Source organism: Macrobrachium rosenbergii, chromosome 16, assembly GCF_040412425.1.
Source record: "Macrobrachium rosenbergii isolate ZJJX-2024 chromosome 16, ASM4041242v1, whole genome shotgun sequence".
NCBI lineage: Eukaryota > Metazoa > Arthropoda > Malacostraca > Decapoda > Palaemonidae > Macrobrachium > Macrobrachium rosenbergii.
Window position 1 is genome coordinate 47742757 of NC_089756.1, and position 17874 is coordinate 47760630.

A 17874-nucleotide genomic window follows, 5' to 3' on the forward strand; every position below is an offset into this window, starting at 1 on the left:
ATATATACCGTATATATGTATATATATAATATATGTGTATGTATGTAGGCCTATATATAGGTATACATATACATACATATGTATATATGTGTGTGTGCGCGCGCGCGCGTGTAAATAACATGCACTTTGAGTGTTTGTTCTGTTGTAGTTCCATCTATCCTGTATATGTTTACATGACTTTTGAAATTGTGCAGTTACGTCTCCTTGGATGTAAAGTTTGAGCTTTTTCGGGTTCTTGCTTGTATATAAATTTTTGAATCCTGAAAAATCTATCACTTCAATGTTCAATGCTTATTTATTTCAACGTCTAATGCTTATATATATATATATATATATATATATATATATATATATATATATATATATATATATATATGTATGTGTGTGTGTGTGTTTTGTCGTGCCTAAAACTTTTGTATTTTCCCTCATCCCTTTATTTGTTTTGTACTATCATTGAAAATACTTTTCTTTCCTTTGATGAATAATTCTGTCTTGAATTCATTATTACTTTAAATAAACATGATATATACATGTATACATATATCCTGGCACTTATCTGATTAAAATGGTGAAAGAAAGAAAGAAAGAAAGAAAGAGAGAGAGAGAGAGAGAGAGAGAGAGAGAGAGAGAGAGAGAGAGAGAGAGAGAGAGAATGATTGACTTGCAGTGGCAAATACTGTCGGGTTTTTTCTAGTATGACTTGGTATTTAACCCCATTCATAAAGGAAATTTATAAATGAGAAAGAGAGATAAAGAGAGAGAGAGAGATTACAAGCATGAATTTACTTGCAGTAGTTAAAAACCTCATAGCTAAATTCCGCTCCAGATTGTTTGAGTGATGCCTTGAGAGAGAGAGAGAGAAAGAGAGAGAACGTTTGGTAAAGGTAGTATGGTGAAGTTGGTGTGCGTGGTGGCGGTATTGCCTAACTACACGATAATTAATTTCAGACCTCATCTAAACCAACTTTGTAAGGAATACGTCACCGTAACGTCACAAAGCAGTGGTTGTAGCGAATTCCGAGAGTAAAAACGAAGAAAATCGAATGAATTAATGAGGAAATTCGCATTTAAACGAATCAAAAAAGAAATATCGCACGTTGACGTCAGTCTTAGCCAACAGCTACTTAAGATAGTGTCTGTTTGCTATATAAATATTAAATTATTATCACAATTGTAATTTTAGATGCCGTAAAAAGAGCTGCAACTGTTTTCGGTTTCCTGTACGTGTTAACGAACGCATTTCAGTTTCCTTTGATGTTTTGAGGGAAAGTGTAGGCCGAAGTCTGAATGGTCTAATATAGAAATTGTCAATAAATGGTGATTTTTTAGTGGATTAAGTACTTAGATATGGTGATGGCAGTACTTCAAGGTACTTAAGAATTTGTATTTTATTGCCAAGTTATAATTAAGATACGTCTGGCTTAAGATGAACACTGAAAAAATGTGGTAATTTTGTCTCGAGTAATTTTTTAATGGGGGTAGTTTTATCACGGAAGCATTTCGTCTGCTAATACACATGCGCGGATGGTGATGGGGTTCTTTCGTCTCGTCGATGAATTATTTTTTGATCTCCAAAGTTGTGTTGTGCCCATAACTACAAAGTTTGGTTTTTTTTGGATTAAGTAATTAGTTATGATGATGGTGATACCACAGCGTACTTAAGAATTTGTATTTTATTTGAAAGGTATGATTAAGATACGTTTGGCTTAAAATGAATAGTGAAAAAAGTTGGTAATTTCGTTGCAAGTAATTTTTTAATGAGGAGGTAGGTCTAGCACAGAAGCATTTGGTCTGTTACTTTTTTCCAGGGCAAGGATTGTAAACCACATTTAAACTGATATAGGCTTTCAGTGTTGATTTTATTGAGGCACTAAACAATTATATTAATAATTTTCATAAATTATGATCAAATTCCACATAAATTCTGGTAGAAAATTGATGTTATAGGGGATTTGGATTTATTATATTGGTTAATCATACATCTGGCAGCACTGGGAAGAAAAGGTGGAGTGTCAGGTGAAAAATGGGAATAAACCCAGAAAACTGAAGGAAAAGGTGACGTACAAACGAAAATTTCATTTGTTTTGTCTGCGTCTGCATGTCTGTCACGGTTTAGGGGTTTGATTTTGAGTTATAAACCTTTCTGGGGTAACATAGAGGCTGTGTGCAAAATTTTGCCTGGGTCTGTCAAGCGGTTCAGATTTCTATAGTGGGCAAACAAATATACAAACATTCACTTGTGTGCATATATATGTATACATACATACTTATATAAATATATACATATATATACTTATATGTATATATTTATATATATATATATATATATATATATATATATATATATATATATATATATATATGTATAAATGCATGTGTGCAGCATGTGCATTTTTCGAAAGGTCGCAAGGTATTTTAGTGGCAGAGTATTTCAGGGGATTTCCATAAAAAAAAAATGTTAACTCCCAATCACGTGATTGCAACACGTGCAGTTCAAACTGAAGTGTCCTCCATGAGTTGTCACCTCAAGGTAGTGACAGTATATTTGTAATAAGGTATCCCTTCAAGGCTCGTGTTGAGAGAAAGAGAGAGAGAGAGAGAGAGAGAGAGATAATTGGGTGTATTTGGCTCTTAATTCGTTTTATTGTTCGGTTAGACTGAAGATTATTATCCGCAACCTACTTCAGTGCTTGTTCACATAAAAAATCAGTTTAGAGAGAGAGAGACTGCGAACGTCCAAACCTTCTTTCTATCAATCTGTTGCATGCCAAAGGACCCCGAAAATGGCAGGGACGTGAATCACGACAACAAGGTGAAGACCTGACCTGTAGTTCATAGAGGGTTGTATAAGGCACACGTGGGGTGGGGGTTTAGGGGGAAGTGGTTCGCCGGTAAGGAGGAATTCGGTAAATCCTCTTAGGATGCTGTGGGGATGAGAAGTATCAGGGGTATGAGGCTGAATTAGGCGTGGGGGGATACAAAGGCTTTTGTCCAAATAATTCTCTCTCTCTCTCTCTCTCTCTCTCTCTCTCTCTCTCTCTCTCTCTCTCTCTCTCTCTCTCACACACACACACACACACACGCACGCACACACACACACACACACACACACGCTGCCTGTCTTATTTTAGATTTGCTTGCAATAATCTAATATAATGGTGTGTCGGTACCTTGTGTTACTTCGTCACAGTAATTTATATGTGTGAATGAATGTTTACTTTATTGATAACGGCTATGAGTTTGGATTAAGCTTCTGTCTTTCCCACTAACAAGCACAGATTACATTACGTCACCTATTACTGTATAAAAAAAAAGGAAGGTACCGTACATCTAATACGAATAGCTTATGTACTGGATTGAAGTACGATGTCTTCCTTGAGGTTGCCCACAAGCAACACTCAGAGCTTTTAAGGCAAACATTCACAGGAGGTTCGACTGCTGAGTCTCGCCATTGTCTTGTAAGTTGCCCTCTGGTACTCTTAAATTGCATCGAGCTCACCATGAAGAATAGTTTGAATCAGCGAGACGGAGTCTTGTCATGTCGGATTCCAGGAGGTTTCTAGTGAACAACGAAACAGAATTTCAGAATGAATTTGTGTCCGCAAGTGCGTCTGTGCTGCTGTTATACGGTATTTGTGTGCCTGTTTGAGTTTAAGATGAGTAATATTTAATACTACGATTGACTCACCCTGTTGAGTCACGTACGATAGAGTACGCATTTTTTTCTCTCTAAATTTTCAGTCCTATTCAGAATCCTGGATATGATCTTGGTGGTTGCCTGTTAGATTCATTGTCCTTCCTCGATCTTCACAAGTTGAAATTAAGAGGTCATGCCTCTTCTACAGTTTTAAAAACGAATTACAGTCGCTTTCAAGCGGTTTGTATTGTCGAGTTGTTTTAAGCTCTTGCATGCATCTGTCTGTGGCAGAGAAGGAACTAGCTCACCAAAAAGCCGGCCGCCTCGGCTCAGTCGAAGGTGGCGTGGCCTTGAATCCAGAAAGACGGAAAAAAGCATAAAAAAGTAAAAATAAAAGCAGCTGAGGACTTTCAGATAAGCCTTAAACTGCCCTGGAATTTGTCATTTTTTTGTGTACAGGAAGTTTAACAAGCAAAAATGTTCACGGTCTATTACATGAGTGAGGCATTTGTTGGTTGTGGAATCTCTGATAGATTGCAAATGTATTGTAGTTGAACATGATTGCTTGCATGCTTCTGGGTGGGCTTGTGAATAGGTTCTGTGTACGGTTGTGTGTGTGTTTGCGTGTGGAGAGAGAGAGAGAGAGAGAGAGAGAGAGAGAGAGAGAGAGAGAGAGAGAGAGAATACTAAAGCTCTAAAGTAAAACTGTGAAGTGGAATGAAAAATCTAGATTCCGGCGCTCTGTAACCCCCCCCCCATTTTTTTTTACTTTGTGGGCGTCCTCCCTTGGCTTGTTTTTTTTCTTCTTCTTCTTAAGGAGGAGTCATTCATTTCCGTACTTTGCCTGTCTCTGGAATCAAACAGTGCCTTCGATCTTTCCATAGCGTATCCATTTGGAGAAAGACCATAGTGTCTTGAATCTGTCCAAAAATCAATAAATTGTTTGGGTGGTTGGATGTAAAAATGGAACAATAAAATTGTTGTCCAGCATGTGTGTTGTTGATGATATTTATCGCAATATACGAGTAAAATAAAATATTGGCAAAACGCCACGAAAAAATCGTGTTGCATATTTATATTTATCTTTGATCTGTTTGAGAGTATGAGTTAAACTAGAAGGGTAATAGGCGATAAATACACACACATACACACATACATATGTATTGATAGATAGATATATTATATATATATATATATATATATATATATATATATATATATATATATATATATATATATATGTATAGATAGATAGAGAGACAGACAGATGAAGATAAGGACACGACTACGATTTCATCTAAAAACTAGATATCAGAAACATGATCCATTTCATAGTTATATTCTGAGTCCACTTAGGACAATAAAGGGCCACTAATTACTGAGGAGTGTTTCATTGTGAAGCTCTGTGAATGTAATTACAAACTAGCTAAAGTAATCCTGTACGACGATTGAGTACAGTGTAACTGTTAATCGAATGTTGGAGGCAGTTAATTTTTCGGGCAAAGGTTAGATTGCATAAGCATCGTATTTCTGCTTGCTTCCACAAGTTGTACTCCTTTTATCCTTTATCATAATTTTTTTAGTCTTCTGAGAGAGAGAGAGAGAGAGAGAGAGAGAGAGAGAGAGAGAGAGAGAGAGAGAGAGAGAGAGAAATCCGTTGGGCAAGGGTTAAAGTACGACTTTAATACCCTCAAGTTCTTTTTAGTAGATCAAGAATGTGTGTATCTGTGTGGTTCTCTCTGTTTGCCTGAGAGAGAGAGAGAGAGAGAGAGAGAGACAATACTGCCAACGCCAAAACCCGATATACTCAGCGGATTAGTTTGTTTTTTATGGATCGGGCGGTCATTAGCCCTTTCCTCTTTTAAGAGGCTTTTGGCCTCCTTGTTAAGTTGATTAGGGTCGCTTGAAAGGAAGAATAGGCCCGTTCGGGTCTTTCCCTTAAAAGACTAATGGTTAGGGGAATATGCTGTCTTGGCATTCAGATGGATTTATTAATGGCATTGTCTGGTTGACTGAATTTGTTTTTGTTGTCAATATCAGTTTTATTGCTGTTAGTTCTTTTCTGAATATATTCATTGTCATTATGTTGCCTGATATTCATTTCAGCACTTGGGAACCGATGTACCAAATAATTTCAGATTTTTACTTCCGTTTACCACCTCCATTCTGTAATCTGGTTGACATTAGATCTAACATATATCTGTCGCAACCTGTTCATTTTTGTATTTTATTTCATTATAGCACATCAAACCGATGTGCTTAGAATAATAAAGATTTTGTTGCGAAATTTTCTCAAATGCCAGGGCCCAACTTGCTAGGGCTGTAACTTGCCAGTAGATCATGATTAGGTGATATCCTCTTTTATCATTCTAAAGGTTGTCACAATTTAAATTTAGTTTGCAGTCTAACTACTGGAGAGCCCAAGATTCCGTGCTGATATAAAGCCAGTTTCACTGTACTACAAAAAAAAAAAAAAAAAGGTAGAGGTCGTTTTATAATTTGATTTGCGATATGTATGGAAGGACCCTTGGAAGGGCCTTGTAAGCCTGAGACTAGTTTTAGGTCTAAAGGTAGCATCATCTGGCTCCTACTGGAGCATATCTCGATATTAATACTGAAGGCCATCAGTTTGTTTGTTTTTTCTTTACGTGTGAGGGAGATTTGCCCTTCTTATTGAATGCGATTTTCACATGATTGTCATTTTCGATAACGTTAATTGCACTACGAATGTGTACCCCATCTCTCTCTCTCTCTCTCTCTCTCTCTCTCCTGGTGATTAACGATTCTGCATCGTAGTAGTACACTTCATCCTCTTCCTCAAATGATTAATGAGTCTGCATGGCAACAGAGCCATTGATTTGCATGTCATCCCACTTAGCTCTGTCAGAAATGATGGGGGTGGCCAACCGTACCTACTGACCTACTTATATCACTTCCGAGGACGCGGAGACCAATAAGAGCAGTTATGTGTTTTACTCAAGGTGCGTTCCTTCAAGCAACCTCTTATATTGGACCATGAGAAGGAAAGGGTTTTTATTATTATTTATCTCAAGGTGCTCTGTCTAGTAGTCTCCATGTATTCTAACCAAAGTTTATTGCGTGTTTGTTGCTTTGTTGGTCGTTTATTTGTTAGTTGGTGGTTTTTAATGCCTTTTTTTCCGTTTAGTTGTGCAAACAAATTTTTTCTTGATAAGCCGTAAGAAATGACTATTTGTTTTGTAATAGCAGGATTTATTTAACCAGTCGTATGTGGCATAAGTTAAGCTTGCATCTTTGCTAGTGTTAAGTACGAATTTTTTTTTTTTTTTTTTTGTCATAGATAACCCTTATGCGATCATGCCTAAATTTGGCTGGATTAGGGATCGACTGCATTGACGTAAGAAAGAGGCATGCCAGAAGGCCAATACCTTTTTTTTCTGTTTTTCTGGACAGACTTGAGACAAAAAAAAGAGAAGAATTAAAAAAAATTCGAATTATCACCGCCGCGGAGATTCGGAAAATGCCGCAAAATACCGCAAATTGAGCTCTGCTAACGTACAAAAATAGTACAAAAATAGTGAGTATCATATATATATATATATATATATATATATATATATATATATATATATATATATATATATATATATATATATATATATATATATATATATATATACATACATACATATATATAATATATATGTGTATATATATGTGTATATATACATGCATACATATATATATACATATATATATAGATAAATAAACTCCTACTTGGAGAGAGAGAGAGAGAGAGAGAGAGAGAGAGAGAGAGAGAGAGAGAGAGAGAGAGAGAGAGAGACTTGCAGTCCGCAGAAACCGTTCTTTCACTTTCAGAAAACAGTTCTATTACCGGAGATCTTCATTTTCTTTTCGTTTGTGGACTCTCACTGGCCTTTTGGATTCTTGGTTGCCTTGGGACGTCTCTGACCGTAAGAACTCGCTTCTTGATGGAGGACAGTTTGTAGACTTGATCGGCCATGATTTGTTGTCTGTATATATTATGCACGAGGTTTGTCTGCTGTTGCCATTCAAAGAAATATTTATGGACCGCCTGACGGATAGATAGATAGTATTGGCAAGAAAAAAATGCATATCGTAAAAAACTATACGTGTATATATATATATATATATATATATATATATATATATGTGTGTGTGTGTGTGTGTGTGTGTGTGTGTGTGTGTTCATATATCTATGTTTTATACATATATATGTGTGTGTGTATGTGTTATAAAGAATCTGGTGTTCTTAGGCGCGTCAGAATACACAAAAGGTCAGAAGCTGACGTCAGGAATGGACTCCTTAATGGTAAAGGTATTTTTTTTTATTTCATATTAAATCTGTAATTAGTTTAGGTAGGGTAGTAGTTTTACAATAGGACACACATACAATCACACACGCACACACACTCACACACACATATTATATATATATACTGTGTATATATATAATATATATGTGTATACATACATATATAACGAAAACTAACTTCTCGTAAGATATTACTGATTAGGTGAAATTCGCTGAGGCCTGAAGTAACCGAACCCCAGTGTCCTTCAGAGATCGCTAAGGACTCGTACCAGTTTTTCTTTTTCAGCGCTAGAACCTACAGTTGATCTAGTTCATTCCTGTTGAAGACGTCCAGTTTCTTTTTAGTCATCTATAGAACGTCAAGGTTTTTTCCCCCTTATGAGCATGTTTTCAGTTTATGTTTGTAGATTGTAATGTCCCATATGTACTGTGTGTCAGGTGTGCTGGCTTGTTTTTGTTTTGTTTATGTAACTTTATAAGAACTAGGTAATATGAATGAAACTTAATAATTATGTGTATGGATGATCGTGTGACTATATTTGTATACTGAAAATTCGCGTGAACACGCGTGCACCATCGGATCCATGGGGATGGGGGCGTGGGCACCTGGACACGTGCCCCCATGAAAAATAATGACAGAATAATAATATTGAAGATTTAGATAATAATAACATAAGTGAGAAATATAAAAATGGGAAAAGTAAAAATCTACTAAAGAAGTAATATATATATATATATATATATATATATATATATATATATATATATATATATATATATATATATATAAATATATTGTGTATATACGTATATGTATATATATACTTTATATATATGTGTGTCACAGTGTTTGTTGGTGTGTGTGTGTGTATAATATGAAAATTGGTGCCCCCACCATGAAATTTTTCTGGATTCACTAGTGCACGTGTGTATGTGTGTGTGTGTGTGGATAGTTAGGTTGGTAAAGAAAGATAGCGAGATGGAACGATTTTTTTTTTAGATATATCAAGCAGGGTAGAGTGATTAATTGAAGTAAATTAATTAAGGTACACCTTGGAAATTGTTATTGTTAACACAGTTGATCTTATTTCTGCACGGATGAACTGACGTGTGTCGCTGAAGTTTTCAAAGTGGTTGTTTTTCACACGGAAAAACTCAAAAAGTCCGTGGAATGAGTTTTTTGTTAATTCTCAGTTTAAAGGGCTCCTATGTACCTACATTCGTATTTCCCATTGTTGTATAATTATATCCTTTAGTCAAATAATCTATTCATCATCATGATATAGGATTGATGCCATACAAGAAATATATACATATATATATATATATATATATATATATATATATATATATATATATATATATATATATATATATATATATACAGGCAGATAGCAAAACCAGGCATTTCACGAACTGCCTGAAATTTCAGGCAGTTAGCGGAATGCGCTCAGGGACATTTGACTCCCCCAGGGGCTAGTACTAAACACGGCGAGACACTGACTTACCTACACTGTTTCACCGTGTTTAGTACTAGCCCTTTGAGGGGTCAAATGTACTTCAGCCGTGTTTAGTACTAGCCCTGGGGATCAAATGTCCCTAAGTGCATTTCGCTATCTGCCTAAAATTTCAGTCAGTTCGTGAAATGCCTGGTTTCTCTATCTGCCTGTAACATATACTGTATACAGCATCGTGAGTGTTTGTGTGAGTGTGACAATGTGCGCCAGAGTTACAGAGCAGGTAACTGGTTTGTTTTTCTTGTCTCCCAAACATACAAAAAGATCTATTATAAATTTTTGTGAGCTTGAGTTTGATGTGCGGGCTTTAATTATTGTTTGTTTAGTTATAGCACATGGTCATGAACACAAGTCCCCAAACTTTCCAAAAAAAAAAAGAAAAAAAAAACTACATGTGCTACATTCATTTCTTAATCGTCAATGAAAATGACGAGAGGGCTTGCGTTTCCTTGTATGATTTAAAGTGATTTACAAAGAGTTTAATTATAAAACCACTTTTTATTGAGATTGGTCCCGAAACAGGTTTCAGAAATCGCTGATGACATGTTCTCTCTTCCTTGTAAACCGAAGTATTTGATATGTTCTCCCCATGTGTCCTAGAAATGTGTGTGAATTTAAAGAAGTGAACCTCTCTCTCTCTCTCTCTCTCTCTCTCTCTCTCTCTCTCTCTCTCTCTCTCTCTCTCTCTCTCTCTCTCTCTCGTCGTTGGAAAGTTCTCTCTTTATGTCACTTTCTCTCTTGTCGTCTGATCTCTCTCTCTCTCTCTCTCTCTCTCTCTCTCTCTCTCTCTCTCTCTCTCTCTCTCGTCGTTTGAGAATACGAGGTGTCGTCTTGCCTTGGTATTTCCCCGATTTTGATCATGTCGAAACTGAGGAAATTAAAACTAATTCATTATCTTTAGCTGAGCGCCCAGTCACACCCAACTCCTCTACCCATCACCTATCTCCCCACTGACTCATGATGAAAACTCCAGGATTTTGTCTTTTTAACTCGAACAGGTTCTATTGTGACTCTGCCTGGATGAGACCCCGACTTACCCGGTAGCATTTTCGTATTTTTTCAATGAGTGAGGTTTAATGTGACGTTAAAGGGAAAATATTTCAGTTGTGCATACCAGGTCTTAGAAGAGGATGTTGATGTTGGCTCTTGGTTTCACAACAAAAACAGCGATAACGTCATGGAATAAACTGCCGCCAGAAGTTGTCAATAGCAACTGTGTGGAAGAGTTTAAAAGAAAGCTGGACAGAATTATTAGAACACTGAATGAACAGTAAAACGACTCCTAGAGATAAGTGAGCACATGATGTCTCCTCGGATGGACTAATAAGTCTTTGAGACATCCTAATCCCTTTAACTCGTTGTAACTATTTACTGTTAATGTTTACTTGTTTTTATTATTGTGAATAGCATTCCTTAAGGTACTGTTGTTGCCAGTCTTTCTGCTGCAGTTATTATTATTATTATTATTATTATTATTATTATTATTATTATTATTATTATTATTATTATTATTATTTCTGTTGTTATGAAACAGTTTCCTTATCTCACTGGGAGGTCTTCCCAAAAGGACCATCAAAAATTCATTTGACGCCGCGCCCCTCCTCCAGAGGAACCTAGATCCTGGAGGCCGAGTCATGCAATTCCTCCTCCTCCTCCCTCCTCCCCTCCTCCCTCGAACGCGGCATTTGATGAAAGACTACGCCGACGGTCCTCCTTGGCATTCCTCCTCCAAGGACGCAGATGGTTCCCGGCATCCTGAATTACATGTTTCTTTTGACCATCTGCCCGTTTGGGATTTTACGAGCACTGTTGTGTATTTTCGTCTAGGTCATATATATATATATATATATATATATATATATATATATATATATATATATATATATATATATATATATATATATATATATATATATATATATATATATATATATATATATATATATATATATATATATATATATATATATATATATATATATATATATATATACAGATATAGAGAGAGAGAGAGAGAGAGAGAGAGAGAGAGAGAGAGAGAGAGAGAGAGAGAGTTTTACTGTGTGAATATACAGGTGTTTCTCTGTGGAAGTGTATTATATATTTTGCAATTAATATAACCCTTAGCTGACGCTATACTATTCATTATGTATACAGTGTTGAAGCAGTTACAAAGCTTTCATTAAAGATAAGAAAGAGTTCTGCAAGAGACCTGTCCTTTGTTAAGCGAAAAGAGAGAGAGAGAGAGAGAGAGAGAGAGAGAGAGAGAGAGAGAGAGAGAGAGAGAGAGACCCGAAAAAAGCAAGCATTGAGGTTCATTAACCGAAATAATTACATAACGTGATGATTGAGTTACAGAATCTGCAACCTTTGTTGGGTCGAACAAAGCAATTCACCAGAGATTGATGGCGGATTCAGAGTCGGGTATTTAGTTCGCTTTCGTAATTAGTGTTAATGATTTGCTTTTTTTCTTTAATATGACTTCGGTAATTTCTTTCAGAAAACTATTTTCGAGGCTGTGGGTATTTTTGGACGTTCCTGTTTTAATTGGTGTGGGTGAAATGTAAAATCGAAGACGTGTGTGGTGAATTTTCAGACTTTATTCTTATTTGTTGAATAGGATGAAAGGAAATAATAATAATAATAATAATAATAATAATAATAATTGTAGAATGCAGAGTGTGGCTTATTTGGGGGACGTCCAGGGTGGGGGGAGGTGTATCCACTGCCAGGCTAGGGCATGACTTCTAAGGTTAGGTTAGATAAATGTGAGTCTGGTTAGGTCATATTCCCTCTTAAATAGTCTACCCTTTTATAGAAATGCCTACTACAGTAGCCCCGACCCCTCACTCTGCATTCGCTCCAATAATAATAATAATAATAATAATAATAATAATAATAATAATAATAATAATAATAATAATAATAATACGAACAACAGTGAGGTTGTCGTAACCCACAATCCCGTCTTCCTGGCATTGTTTGTAGGACAGCCTCACTCTAACATGCTTGAGTCACAATCTCACCTGGAAAGGTAAGAAACTCTTTATGGATTTCCCGTTTAGATTCATGCGTACAAAAGTAAGTGTATCCAGTGATAGTGAAAGTAGCAGTAATTCAGTTACTCAGCAAGATCCAGTTATCAAAAAAATCCGGGAATCCAAAGCATTAGTTATTTCGAAGTGGCAAAGACAATATGCGATTTCACATTTGAATTTGAACATGAGTGTGTGTGTAGGTTGTCAGAACCTGCATTTTAGTTTAATGAAGTAATTTATCCAACGAAAAGTTCAGCTTAATTGAACACGAATGAAAATAATTCTCTCTCTCTCTCTCTCTCTCTCTCTCTCTCTCTCTCTCTCTCTCTCTCTCTCTCTCTCTCTCTCTCTCTCTCTCTCTGCTGAAGTTATCAATGCTTGCTTTGCCGCTGGTTAATATGAGAAGGGTGTGTTGGTTAGGGGTGAATCTTCATTATTTTGTAAATTAAATTTGTCACGACGATACTCAGATATTTGAAGTTTTACTTTTCATTAATTTTTCAGCCAGTGTTGTTGTAATTCTATTTTTTCTTGTACATCATAAAGGAACATGTTTTTAATTGATTATTGTAGCCTTTCTGACGTCCTTAAAAGCTTATTGAGGAAAGAAATTCAGCTCAAGGCATCGTTTAACTTTTCAAGATCTTGTATCAAAACTATTCATACTAACGAGAGAATTGAAAGTTAATGATAGTGATAGGAATTTTACCAATATCAGCTTCGTCGTCGTTGTCCTCATCGTTATTCCATTGTAGTAGTAGTAGTAGTAGTAGTAGTAGTAGTAGTAGTAGTAATCTTACCAAACATTACATCCTGATATCAAACGTTCCTTTTCCACGGTAGCCGTCTTCCTTGAGGGGTGTGACTAATGTGTACAATCAACTTGCTGTAAATCTAAATGGTTTTGGACACAGGGAGAGAGAGAGAGAGAGAGAGAGAGAGAGAGAGAGAGAGAAGCAGGACATGCCTTCATCTTTCAAATTTCCCACGGGGCAAGACCGGATGTCAGGTCAAGACCTGGCACGTCCAGAAGGCGCAATATATACCCATCCCGTTCTTACCTGCCGATGTAAGCGAGCCGGGTATAATCAGATGCCCAAAAGTTTGCCCACCGTGTTCCGGTTAATTTTTTGTTTGTATTTTTTTTTTTTTTTTACTTCCTTCGGTTGGTGTCTAAATAGGACCTCTTAAGACACTTTTACGACCATGACCCACATAAGTGGATCCTGTTTGTGAGTTAGATAATATATGAAATCGGACGTTATGAACGTGTGTGTATGTATGTATGTATGTATGTATGTATGTATGTATGTATGTATGTATGTATGTATTATTATTATTATTATTATTATTATTATTATTATTATTATTATTAAGGAATAGTGTATGAATATTAGTGCTGTATGTCACTTGTGATTAAAAAGATCGAAGGCGTTTATAATTCATTTACAACTATAAAATTATAGCACAGATACCTGTGCTGCGATATAAAGTTACTGAAAGAAAAATTAAAATGTACAATAAAATTTGGTGACATGAAATTTAGCAACAATAGAAAAATTTTTACAGATAAAGAGTAACAATGGGGAATGATTGTCTCGTCAAAACTTATAAATTGTGGATACCGCCTAGTCTAGAAGGAGAGTAACCTTCGGGTACAGACTAACCTCCGTTTAAGGAAAAAAAAATTACTTTCACTGTTAGTAAGGTGGATGAAGTTCGGTGCAGCCGGGTGTAGCTATACTTGCTAGGAGTACATTTAGATGTTTTATGAGCTTTTTCCTCCTCCTCACACTGTTCCTCTTAATCACCCTTCCCCAAGCCCCACCCAACCCCATCCCTCAAACCACTAGGGGACGACCTATGACATTTAACTTCAAAGAAGTGTGACGCTTCTCTCTCTCTCTCTCTCTCTCTCTCTCTCTCTCTCTCTCTCTCTCTCTCTCTCTCTCTCCGTCATCATTTGATATTCCGTCTCAACTGTATCAGTATTCCTTATCATCTCTCTCTCTCTCTCTCTCTCTTCCTCGGTCTTATAGCAGAATGGGCAACTGGGTGTTGCCGTCTAAACTTCCGTCCGATTTGTCGAATAAAATGATATTTTGGAGGAAGACAGTTTTTCTTGCAATTCTTATTTTTATGCTTATTTTTATTTTGTTTCGTTACGGTCTCTTTGACGTCATTGCATTTGTGCTGCTACGCACATACGTTATATATTCTCTCTCTCTCTCTCTCTCTCTCTCTCTCTCTCTCTCTCTCTCTCTCTCTCTCTCTCTCTATCGTCCTCGGGCCTTATAGCAGAATGGGCAACTGGACGTTGCCGTCTAAACTTCCGTCCGATTTGTCGAATAAAGTGATATTTCGGAGGAGGACAGTTTTTCTTGCAATTCTTATTTTTATACTTATTTTTATTTTGTCTCATTACGGTCTCTTTGACGTCATTGCATTTGTGCTGCTACGCACATACGTTATACTCTCTCTCTCTCTCTCTCTCTCTCTCTCTCTCTCTCTCTCTCTCTCTCTCTCTCTGTATCGTCCTCGGGTCTTATAGCAGAATGGGCAACTGGACGTTGCAGTCTAAACTTCCGTCCGATTTGTCGAATAAAATGATATTTTGGAGGAAGAGAGTTTTCCTTGCAATTCTTATTTTTATGCTTATTTTTATTTTGTTTCGTTACGGTCTCTTTGACGTCATTGCATTTGTGCTGCTACGCACATACGTTATATATTCTCTCTCTCTCTCTCTCTCTCTCTCTCTCTCTCTCTCTCTCTCTCTCTCTCTGTATCGTCCTCAGGTCTTATAGCAGAATGGGCAACTGGGCGTTGCGGACACTTTGCTATCCGTCCCGGGATTATGTATGTAATCAACGGATAAACATCCGTCCGATTCTAAAAACATAACAAACATCTCACACGTCTCGAACTCTCGACCTACCCGCGCAACAACTTCTCGCTGCTGGGAAGAAAGGGCGTTGGGTCTGGTATGATACATGTAACATACGACCGGGGTCTATGTCAGGCAGGGCAGCCGATTGAGACGGTCTACCCCAAAGCCAAATCAAAAGTCCTTCAAAGAAGGCATCGGACAGTTAAAAGAAGAAGAATGATATTTTTTTCTTGCAATTCTTGTTTTTATACTTATTTTTATTTTGTCTCATTACGGTCTCTTTGACGTCATTGCCTTTTGCCGATTTGTCAAATAAAGTGATATTTCGGAGGACAGTTTTTCTTGCAATTTTATTTTATACGTTATACTTCTCATTGCTTTCTCTCTCTCTCTCTCTCTCTCTCTCTCTCTCTCTCTCTCTCTCTCTCTCTCTCTCTCTCTCTCTCTCTCTATAGTTTTAATTTGAAGATTCTAACTAAGATTTTAATATATTTCAAAGATATACACAGTAAATTTTCCATTCATAGTTAAGTCTTACTGAGAATGTTGGCCACTAGACGTCGGTATTTTTGACTAAACAGATACAATTTCTATTGAGCACAGGTATTTTTACCTAAGCAGTTACAATTTCATATTGCGCACAGGTATTTTTGCCTAAGCAGTTACAAGTTGCTATTGAGCACAGGTACTTTTGCATAAGCAGCTACAATTTCCTGTTGAGCACAGGTATTTTTGCCCAAGCAGTTACAATTTCCTATTGCGCACAGGTATTTTTGCCTAAGCAGTTACAATTTGCTATTGAACACAGGTATTTTTGCGTAAGCAGCTACAATTTCCTGTTGAGCACGGGTATTTTTGCCCAAGCAGTTACAATTTCCTATTGCGCACAGGTATTTTTGCCTAAGCAGTTACAATTTGCTATTGAACACAGGTATTTTTGCGTAAGCAGCTACAATTTCCTGTTGAGCACAGGTATTTTTGCCCAAGCAGTTACAATTTCCTATTGCGCACAGGTATTTTTGCCTAAGCAGTTACAATTTCCTATTGAGCACAGGTATTTTGCCAAAGCAGCTACAATTCCCTATTGAACACAGGTATTTTTGCCTAAGCAGTTACAGTTTCCTATTGAACAGAGGTATTTTTGCCTAAGCAATTACAATTTCCTATTGAGCACTGGTATTTTTTGCATAAGTAATTACAATTTCCTATTGATAGTAGGTATATCTTTCCTATGAACTAATAATTATTTTTAGTGAAGCGGGTTCAATTTTCGTGTTGAGCGAAAGCATTTCTCTCCCTAAGCAGATACAATTTCCTATTGAACACCGGAGATTTTGCCTAAGCACTTACAACACCCTGTTGAGCACAGGTATTTTATCCATAAGCAGTTATGGTTTACTGTGGAGTATAGGACTTTTTTACTCAAGCACATACAGTAACCTATTGGGCACGGGTATATTTCACCTAGTAGTTGCAATTGCTGTGGAGCACAAGTATTTTTCTAAGAAGAACCTATAAGTTCATATTGAGCACAGGCGTTTAGTGCCTAAGCATTTACGATTTTCTGTTGAGCACAAGTATTTGTACCATAAGCAGTTACAGTTTCCTATTGAGCACAGATTTTTTGTTTTTGTTTTTGCTTAATCAGTTGCAGTATCCTATTTAGGAAAGATATTTTTTGCGTAAGCAGCTGCAACTTCCTACAGGGACCAAGTATTTTTCTCCTAAGAACCTATGATTACTATTGAGCCCTCGTAAATTTTTCTCTTTGCCTAAGCATTTACAATATCCTAATGAGCACATGTATTTTTTGTCTAAGCACTTAAAATTTTCTGTTGATCACACAAGTATTTTTCCTAAGCAGTTGCAGTTTTATATTGAACTCAGGTATTTTCCCCAAGCAGTTGCAATTTTCTATCGAACGCAAGTATTTTTCACCTAAGCAATTACAATTTCTTATTTTTCGCAGGTTTTTTGGCGTAAATAGTTGAAATTTTGTATTGTGCGCAGATATTTTTCTCTTAAGCAGTTGCAGTTTCCTTTGAGCACAGACATTTTTTGTCAAAGAAGTTACAGTTTTCTGTTGAGCCCAGGTATTTTTCCTCTAAGCATTTACAGTTTCATGTGGAGCACAGGTATTTTCCCATAAACATTTACAGTTTCCTACTGAGTACAGGTATTGTTCCTCCTATACAGTTACAATTTTCTAATTGAGAATAGGCATTTTTTTTCCCGAACCAGTTACTGTTTTGTATTGAGCGCAAATATCTTTCGCTTAAGCAGTTACTATTTTCCATAGATCCCAGGTATTTTTCCTCTATGCATTTACAATTTCGTGTTGCGCACTGGTTTTCCCCTTGAAGCTTTTGTAATTTCCTATTGAGCACATGTATTTTCCCCACAGCACTTATGATTATCTAGTTAGCATAGCTATTTTTCTCCCCGACAGTTACTGTTTC

The 17874-nt window shown here is 36.5% G+C and overlaps 1 protein-coding gene across 12 annotated transcripts in view; it reads left to right on the forward strand.

Moving 5' to 3' along the window:
* LOC136847412 (uncharacterized) overlaps window positions 1-17874 on the forward strand; it is a 654742-nt gene that overhangs the window by 592437 nt on the left and 44431 nt on the right. The window lies entirely within an intron of this gene.